The following is a 10645-nucleotide window of genomic DNA, read 5'->3' on the forward strand; positions in this document are numbered from 1 at the left end:
GGTTTGGGAACCAGCACAGGGTTCTGAAGAGAACAAGGCTACCCTTTTCTCTCACCACTCTCACTGTGGTATTGGTCAAAGAAGAAGATCACTTTATCTAACAATGTAGGTCTTCATTGCCCACACTGCCCGCTAAGCCTTCCAGGGAAAGCCACAGGTAGGAGCGCTGTGACTGAAGCTGAGGGTCAGTGTGCTCCTGCTGGAGCCCAGATTCTTGGTGATTTCTAAACCGTAGAACCCTGGCAGGCAGTGATGTAAGACAGTGACTTCTTTAGTATCCTCAGAGAATGATGGGGAGGGGCTGCATCATGCTGAGTAGGGGAGCTGAAAGCTACTGAGGGAATCTCTGCGCACACGATCTTCAGCCACGTCAGCTGGACAGACACAGGAGGCAGCAGGTGAAAGGCTAAGACTACACCCTGCTCATGTAAGACCTTCCCCAGGAACTCCACACCCGCTGTCCCCAAGTTAAAGCCTCCCTCAGTGACTTCACCTCCCTCCCATTCGGTGGCAGAGAGCTTTGTGTCACCTCTCTGAGAAGGGTTTGTCAAACAACAACAAATTCCGTGGATCTGAACCTTCTGCCACCATCCCCTTGTTAACTAAGAACCTGCATAATGGCAAGAAATTACCTGATTCTAGTACTTGTTTGTAAAAAAAAATTCAATGACAAAAAGTTATCTGATTCCAGTGCTTGCTTGTAAAAAATTTTTAAGCTACAATAGCAGCAGTGAGCATTTCAGTATAACTCTGCCCTTAGACAGAGTTATGTGTCTTATGTGTCTTTATGTTGCAGATGTCCCAAAGACATAAGTAGATGCCCAAACCCTGGGGCTAACTAACTCTCTGGCCCAGCAGATCAGACCCACTGATCTGATGTGTCAACTGCCCTGTGTATTTGCTGGCTGTTTCCTGTGAGCAAACTTCTCCAAGCCACACAACTTCTTGTCAGGAGGGGAAAGCAGCATGGAGGCTGCCCCCCTCTGGACAGCTACTCCTGGGGGTGGTCAGCAGCACAGCCCTCACTGGCTCTAGTTTTTAATCTTCTCAGCGGGGCTGCAAGAGCAGCAGGGTGAATACCATTATTCTTGTTTTTCATTCAGTAAGTAGCTTTGAACAAGCTACTTTATCATTCATGTCCCTTGTCACTAACCAAGGACCCCCTGGTTTTAAGCCAGCCCATTTCAAAGGAATCAGGAGTTTCTAGGGATATCAGAAATGGTGCCCCAAAGGAGAGAAACAATAGAAGCTAAGCTTCAAACCAGCCTGGAGTGTGGAATTCAAACAAATCTCAAAAAGGTTGGCAGTCCTTGCCATCAGGGCGCCTTTCCCCTCCCCCAGTCGCTATCTTCTCCTCAATGGAACCCAGAAGTCGGCAACTCCATCAAAACCCAGCGAGGGGCGGACAGTAAGTTGCCATGGTGATGGCAGCCAATCAGAGATCCTCTACAGCTTGGAGACAGTGGATCTGTTTGAGACTCTCTAACTGCCTGTGAAAGAAGGTGGGACTGGGACGAGGTCTCCGGAACCAGACCGCACTGACCTGATCACCAAGACCAAACTGATGGAGATGGGGCAAGAGATTGGGCTGCTGTTGCCTCCTGAGACTTACCCGATAATAGTTACCATTTTGAATTCTAAGCGGGCACCCACATCACATATGTACAGAATCATTCGATTCCACTAGAGCTCAGGAGGAAAGACTTAACTGCCCCACTTAAAAAAAAAAAAAAAAAAGGAAAAAGCAACAGACTCAGGTGAAAAAAAGAACTTGCAAACATTGCTTAATTGTCAAGTGGCAACATCTAGATTTGAAGTTTAGAAAAAATTTATTTGGATTTGAAAAAGTATTGGGAAGGGAGAGAGTTGGGCAGGCCAGGTGGACCACCTATCCCATCTCCCAGCTTTAGAAGAATCTTTGGGACAATGTCATGAAGGAACAAGGATGGAGAGAGAAGTACAGTTTAGGTTGGTTGGTTCTTTTAATTTTTCTTTTATATTGGTTTTCATACAAAGTTGGTGTACATTGTTTCATACTCTCTTTCATCACATTGTGTTTGAAGTACAGTCTTTAAAGGACATAGCTGAGCATCAAGTCCAAAAGATGAAGGGCGAGAAGAGACAAAACTTCCAAGATCAAAGCTAGCAGGTCCAGAGGGTGGAATTGTAAAGAGGGAACAGACAGAGGGAAAAGCGGGGTACGCATTGGGTCCCTCAAACCTTAAGTTCAAAGCCCCTGGGAACAGTAGGTGAACTGAGGCTATCCCTGCCCTGCTAAGTTAAACTTTGGATTGGGCCAGTTGATTATTGTGATCCATCTTTCTAAATGCAGTAGCTGGATCTTAGTCAGAGGGGCACAGGGCCCATAATGGGAAGATCTGCAGTATCACCTCAGCTGATGTCACCTTATACTGCTCAGCTTGCACGGTGGCAGGAACACTCGGATGTGGCCTGTGGTGACCATTTCCTGGATCCTCATGTGTGAGATCTGGTTACTGTATTCCTTCCAAAAGTAGCTGTCTAAAGGATGGAATGTGGTAGGGATACACAGCTGCACCAAAAGATTGTAGCATCAGGTTCACCTTCTGAAAATAGTACCTCAGAAGAAAGATCTGGTGATCTGCTTCAGAAAACCAACCACTGACAAGCCTATGCAGCACAATTCTACCCTCAGATATGCAGCCGGTCACCCTGAGTCTGATGTGACACCAGTTGGTTTGGCTTTGTTTGTTTTAACGTATGGGAGTGAGGACTCTGCATGTGTTCATTGATTTTTGAGTGTGGCAGAAAGAGGAAGCAGAAATGAGTGGCTATTCAGAGCCAGAAATCTGAGGGCAATGCCTACTCAATGACTTGACTCATCTCTAACTTAAACGTACAGCCCCTGGGGAGCAAAGGACAGTGCTCGGTCCCTGAAGGGGTGCTCTATTTGCAGAGGGAGCTCCACCATAGGGGAAACTGAGCAGTCATCTTGGGGACTCTCATCCAACCTCTCACTTCTTTGGAAACTTGAAAATATATGTTCCCAGACTCATACAGGAAATCAGAATATTTAATCACTGAAAGTGCTTCTTTAGTTTCTGCAGTGTTGGTTTTTTAAAGATCTATGTGATATACATGGAAATTTACACACCTTCTGCCTTTAACTCCAGGTGAAAAAAGTGTTGATGGTGCACTAGTTAAGCACTTGGCTACTAACCAAAAAGTTGAGGGTTCAAGCCCACCATCTACTCCTTGGAAGAAGAATGGGACAATCTGTTTCTATAAATATTACATCCTTGGAATCCTACTGGACACTTCTAATATGTCCTATATCTACAAGTCAAATTCAACTTTACTGCAACAAGTTTTGTTTCATTTTAGAAAGACAGAGATTAAACTTTGGGGGATACTGTTCTGGAAACTTTGTTGACTTGAACATTGTCAGATGTTCAAGTCAGATAGTTACTTGAAATAAATTGCCTATGTGTTATGCAATTTTTTCAATTTTAATTTTTTATCATACTAGTTTATTTACAAAATTCTAATATATTGCTTTCAAGAAAAGATTCTTCCAATTTCCCTCCTCTCCCCACCCATCAAATTGTACAATTCCATGATTAATCTCCTCCACCCCCTGTACATCCTCATCCCTCTGCTTCCAGCCTCCCCCCCGCCGGATCCATATACTCATTTATGATAATAGTTTTATACAATATTTGCCCTTGTGGGACTGAGTTAGTTCACTCAGCATAATGTTCTCCAATCCCTCCCAAGTTAGGTAATAATTTACAAAATCATTGCTCCTGTATGCTGTGTAGTATTCCATTGTGTGAATGTACCATAATTTCTCAATCCATTCATTTGTGGTTAGACATCTGGGCTGTTTCCACGTTCTTGTGATGGTAAATAACACTGCTATGAACATTGGTATACAAGTCTCCGTTTGTGCCTCAGTTCTCATATTCTCAGGGTATATTCCAAGTAGTGCGATAGCTGGGTCATATGGAATTTCTATGTTCAGCTTTTTAAGGAAGTGCCAAACTACCTTACAGAATGAATGTACCATTTTACAATCCAACAATATGTAAGAGTTCCTTTCTCACCACATCCTCTCCAACACGGATTTTATTTTAAGGGCATCAGTGAGAATCACACACTCCTATAGAATATCTGCAGCTTCAGTTTTCATTTGAAACCAATTAAGATACAAATAAACTCAGCCAATTCGATTTTAGGAATGCCAGGTTATTTATTTATGCCAACTATTAGTTATGGTATATAAATTATAATGGTGATTACTGTGTATAAAAACAACATATGGTATTGATAAAAACAACATATATCAAATGAGCTAAAACCTGAAAATCACATAGGAACAGAGTGTGGAATGAAGTATGTGCTCAGTAATTGTTAGCTAATGATGGTCATTGAATGAAGAGTAAATCACCCCTCAAAAAATTAGATTATTCACCAGTGTTGAGGATGGCAAGTAACAGAAGTCAGTTTCAAACTTCTTAACAAAAAGGGAATTTCCATCCAAACTCAATAGTTTAAAAATCCAAGGAAAGGAAAAGAAAGCAATCCAACTAGAATTTTGATGAAAGTTTCTCATTTCATCAACGAAGATTTATAACAGCAGCTATGAACATGCAAAGAGTTACCACTCTGCATCTGCCAAACCCCTAGTCGCTGTGGAGTTGAATTTGACCCATGACAACCATGTGTGTCAGAGTGGAACTGCACCAGACTGTTCTTCCACATGCCTCTGAGTGGACTCAAACCACCAACCTTTCAGTTGGCAGCCAAGCATGTTAACCACTTGCACCCCCCAGGAACTTGACACATTAGTTAGAACAGCTAAAATTTTAAAACCATGATTACACCAGCACTATCAAGGATTCAGAAAAACTGGATCATTTATGCATTGCTAGTAGGAAGGTTAAAAGGTTTTAATCACTCCAGAAAAAATAACTTTTTAAAAAAACTAAAACATACTTACAATAAGCAATTTTTTAAAAGCTGAAAACAAAAATGCCGTCAAGTTTATTCCAATGCAGAGAGACTCTTCATTGAGTTTCAGAAGCAGTGAGTCTAAATGGGAGAAGACTGGCCTTCTTTTTCCCAAGGAGTGCCTGATGGATTGGAACTGTTGACTTTCTGGTTGGGAGCCCAAAATATTAACACACTATGCCACCAGAGCTGTTTACATTAAGCATACAACCAAGCAATTATACACCTAGGTATTTATCCCATTTAAAAGAAAACTTAAATGCACACAAAAAACACATGCACAAATGTTCAGAGCACATTTATTTGTAGTAGTTCATGGTTGGGGCAACCAAAATATCCTTCAAGAAGTGAATGATTAAAGAAACTATAAGATATCAACACTATGGAAAATTCCTCCTCATTAAAAAGGAACACACTATTGATATGTCTAACAACTTGGACAACACTCAAAGGCTTTATATTAATTGAAAAAAGCCAATATTCAAAGGTCACAAAGACTCTATTTGTACGTACAACATGCTCCAAATGACAAAAGGATAGATATGAAAAACAGTTACAGTTGCCCTGGGGGATGACGAGGAGTCGGAGTGAATGTGATTGTATCAGGATGGTCTTTGCGGTGATGCAGAAGATTGTAACTTGACTGTACAAAATAAAAGAGTCACATATATCTTTCCAAGGCCAATTTCCTGCTTTAACAGTGTACCGTAGTTATGAAAATCATAACTATTAGGGGAAACTTCTAGTTGTATGCAATTGCAAATGTAAATTGTATGCAATTTCTTCTGAATGAACCTACAGCTACTGCAAAATTAAAAGTTAAATTAAAATTAAAAAATAATAAAAGGTAGCGAGAAGGTCAAAAGACTTCATAAAACTCAAAACAATCCTCAAGAAAGAAGAATTAGAACAAGAACAGTGAATCAGATGTCAATTTCTGAATTGAACCTGCAACTTAAAAATAGATAGACTGCTATCAAAGATAGAGCTCACACAGCAGGTTCCTCCTCCTTCTCTGCAGAAGACCTCACTTGGCTCCATCCACAAGGCTGCATCACCACCCTGGAAGGACCTTACTCTTTTTAGTTACCTGTTCATATACATATACATCATATACATATACATATACATATACATATACATATACATATACATATACGAGCTGGACAATGAATACGGATGACAGAAGAACTGATGCACTGCGGTTTTGGAGAAGAATGCTGAAGATCCCATTGACTTCCAAAAAAACAAACACATGTCTAGGAGAAGGTGCAGCCAAAGTGTTGCATGGAGACGAAGATGATGAATCTTAGCCTCACATACTTTGCTAAAAGAAGTTGTCCCTTGGACAGGGACATCATGCTTAAAAAGCTGGAGGGACAGTGAAGGAGAGGTAAACCCTCACCAGGTGGATTAACACTGTGACTGCAGCAATGGGCTTGAGATGTCAGAGATTGTGAGAATTATACAGGATAGCACAAAGTTCAGATCTGCTGTTCATAGAGTCACTATGAGTCATACTCAACTCAATGGCACCTAACAAAAACGACAACAAAAGCCACTAGAGCTCCCTAGAAAGCTCCCTAGAAACCCAAAGAGACCCACATAAACTTAAAAATATAACAAGTTTATTGATTGGAAGATTTAACATTGTGAAATTACAATATTAACAAAACTCAAACTTCTTGCCCTTAAGTAGGAACCAACTCAGAGTTCACCCTTGACTGCATGGTTCAAAACTAGGAAAGAAGTGTCACAGAGATGTGTCCTGTCTCCATACCTTTTCAATATATACATGTGGAACAGATCATTTGAGAGGCTAGACTTTACCAAGAGAAGTGTAGCATCAAGATTGGAGGAAAACTTGTCAATAACCTGTGCTATGCAAATGATATGACCCTGCTTGCTGACACTGAGGACTGGAAGCATTTGCTGCAGAAGGTCAAGAACTGCAGTCTTCAATATGGATTGAAGCTAAACATCAAGAAGACAAAGATTCTCACCACTTGATCAATTGGCAGCACCATGATGGATGGAGAAGATATTGAGATCGTTAACGAATTCAGCTTGCTCAGATTCACAATCAACATTCTGACACCATTAGAAGAATGTTGAAATGGAAAATGTCTTGTTATACCTATGTTTATTACAGGTACAAGATTTCTTAAAAGTGAATCTACCTATAAAAAAAAAAAAATAAGAAGGGTAGATGGCCCCAGGAAAGCAGCCTGTGTACATTAGTCCTGGGTCTCAGGTGTGTACCACCACCTCTTGCTGGATGATTTGACCAAGCTCAGAGCCATCAAAACCTTCATCCTGCTGGGGTCCTGCAGCAGTTATTTGGATGAACAGGAAATCCCCGTGTTCTTGAGGCCTCCATTCTTGTCCAGGCTCCTTCAGACTTTCACCAAGAAGAAGCTGAGGAGGAGGAAGTGGCTGGGGAGTGGGTGCTGTGTTCGACTTGCTGGTGGAACCCGCTGTGTTTAACCCTGGAGGCTACTGGAGGGGCAGAGATGCTTTGTAGCTTTGATGTGTGTCAATCTAAAGAGCCTGTTGTCTGGGTTTGGGCTTTGTTGGCACTACAACACCTGGAAAACATTAACTGGCAGCCTGTCAATTTACTTTACACAGATTACATTTGCTGAAAGCCTTTTCTAGACAGCTTGCAGAGCTGAGCAGCTCAAGCAGGGCACACCAGGGAGGCTGCTTCAGTCTCTCAGAAGGAAACTTGTGGGCCTGTCTCTACTCTCTGCTTAATAGGTATCACTCATGGTATAGAAAAAAATGTGAGAAAGACTACCTCTGTCTCATTAGATGCACAGAACATTCCAAACCAGATCCTAGAGCATGCTTCGTAGATCTCTGTCACCAACATTGACCAGAAGGAGCACACAGCCAAAAACACTGAATTGTGTGTGCCATCAAGTTGCTTGTGACTCACAGCAACCCTGTGTACAATAGCTCCTAACCCTGCTGTATTCTGGGTCAGTCTCACTGTCTCTGACACACCTCCCCTATTACTCCAGTTACTGTGTCAATCCGTCTCATCCAGGGTCCTTATTGCACTGTCTCTCCATCCTTCCAAGTGTGATGTCCTTCTACAAGTACTGGTCTCTCCTGGCAAAATGCCCAAAGTATGTTAGACAGAGCTTCAGAATCCTTGCCTCCAAGGAGCAAGCTGATTTCACCCTCTCTGGGACAGACATGTTTGTTCTCTTGACAGTCCATGGCATGTTGAATAATCCCAAATCATAATTGACTCTCCAGCGGGTTTTCAGAAAGAGTTAACCTCACTGGAGGAGCTCTTGAATTGGAACCACATGTCTTTTTGTTGGTAGTGCAACTACTTACGACTAAGCCACCAGAGTTCCCCGAATCAAAGGATTAGAGTTCTCAAACTCCCTAGACTCTTTCAGGTGTCCTTGCTCCAATTGCCAGGACCTCACTGTTTCATAATTGGTGTACCAAATTTAGTTCTAGATGTAGGTTGCTGCATCCAGTGTAACTACTAAAGTTCAATAAGTCATGGGATTAATTTTCACAAGGCACTCTTAAGAGGTCTGAGAGCCTATACTATGAGTAGAAAGGGTTTCAGGAGCAGTGTTATATAACTGGCCTGTTTTTGCCTGTACACTTTAAGTCAGACAGCCTCAAACTATTTGTTTCTCTCATGCAGCTCAGCCAAAGCCTAGGGAATATGCAACACAATGTGAGATCCTTCCCTGTGGCCCTGCAAGTCTCCCAAGGCCTCAAGTCTCAGTAAGCAAACCACCCAGGTTCCAAAAACCAGTTGACATTGATTTAACTAGTTGTTTCAATTTTTGTACCCCAGACTGACTGCAATTGAAAAGCAATGTTTTAAAAAAAATAATATTTGAAAATAGAGAAAGTTATTTGAAAACAGAAATGTCTTTAATACCATTTTTAAAGGAAGAAATGTCCATTTATTCTGAAGGACAGTAAAGGAGGCAGAACCAGAGGAAGATTTATCAAAAACATATCTTATACAGATGACACAACTTCACTTGTTGAAAGCAAAGAAGATGTAAAATGCTTGCTGTAGAGGATCAAAGACGACAGCTTTCAATATAGATTACATCTCAACCTAAAGAAAATAAACATCTTCACAATTAAGCCAGTAGACAATATCATGACAGATGAAGATAAGATTGAAGTTGTCAACAGTGCCACCTTCCTTGGATCCACAGTCAACACCCTTAGTACAGGCAGTCAAGACATAAAAAGGCAAAAAAAAAAAAAAATAAAAAAGACATAAAAAGGCATGATGCATTAGGAAAAGCAACTGTCAAGGACCTCTCCCCAGTGTTCAGGAGCAATGAAGTTAGTTTCAAGACTAAGGTGTACCAGATACAGGCTTTTCAATTACTTGTTATGCATTGGAGATTTGGACAATGAGAAAGGATGACAGAAAGTTCAATGCCTTTGAGTTGTGGTGTTGGAGAAGAGTATTGAATGGCCCTGTGGACTAGCAAGAGAGCAAATATAAACGTCTTAGAGAAAGTTCAACCAGGGTATTCCCTGGAGGCAATGATGGTGAAACTTCATCTCATATCCTTTGTGTATGTTATCAGGAGGGGCCAGTCCTTGGAAAAAGGCATCATGCTGGGAAAGGTAGAGAAGGGTCAGTGAAATAGGGGAAGATCCTAAACAAGATGAATTGACACAGTGAACACAACAACAGGCCCCAGTGTACAGGGGATGATGAGGATAGCACAGGACAGGGCCGGGCTCAGGTTCCTTGTTCACGTGTTCACGGTGTTGCTATGAGTTGTAATCAGTAACATCCTTATCAGGCTGGAGCCTTCTGTCAATTTTGAGGAAAGATCTTTATTTTCATGGTTAAATTATTTAACTGTGAGGTTTGCTTCTTCACCCTGCAGTCAATAGCTGACTGTCGGTTCTTTCAGTCAACATAATAATAGGTCTTTTGACTTTGTTTCAAAGATGACTTTTTCAATAGATAGGAGGAAAAATCTAAACTCTTAAACTTTGGCTGAATTACTATGAGGTTTGTTCTGAATCAGACTTTATTATGATCCTATTTCTTTTCCCTCTTTACATATGTTTTCCCCTGAGAGATGGTGCAGACCAGGAAGACCAAAACACAAGGATTACAATACTCAGGAACTTATCCTACAAGAGTACCCTAGCACCTCACAGTGTTTCCCCTTAACAGCCTTTAACTGTACTAAGAACTTTCCAGTGACATGTGAAGATGTGACTTTCAAATAGCAGACATCTTGAGAGGCTTCAGTTGGTTCCTTGACAACCAAACACCTAACCAGATGGACACCATCTTGAAAGAGAAAACCCTATTGGGCCTCTTTTAGGATTACTTAATTGCTCACCAGAAAGATTCCATTTTCGAGGCCAGCTGTGTGTGTCTACATTTGCATAATCTATCCTTTTCTAAAAATAATCCTAGTTTCTCCTTCTAAAAGTGCTGAATAAAAAGAAACAATCTCTTCTCCCTGCCCTTAACGTACTCTACAAATATCCTCTGAGAACTTCCTCTTGGAGAGACAGTCTCAGGACGCTCATATTCCCTGTCTCCTATGTTGTTGTTGTTGTTGTTATGTGCCGTCGAGTCGCTAGCGACTCATAGCAACCCTATGTACAACAGCCCTAAACC

This window comes from Elephantulus edwardii, unplaced genomic scaffold (genome assembly GCF_000299155.1).
Source record: "Elephantulus edwardii isolate Elephantulus edwardi_28Jun2011 unplaced genomic scaffold, EleEdw1.0 scaffold00038, whole genome shotgun sequence".
Lineage (NCBI taxonomy): Eukaryota > Metazoa > Chordata > Mammalia > Macroscelidea > Macroscelididae > Elephantulus > Elephantulus edwardii.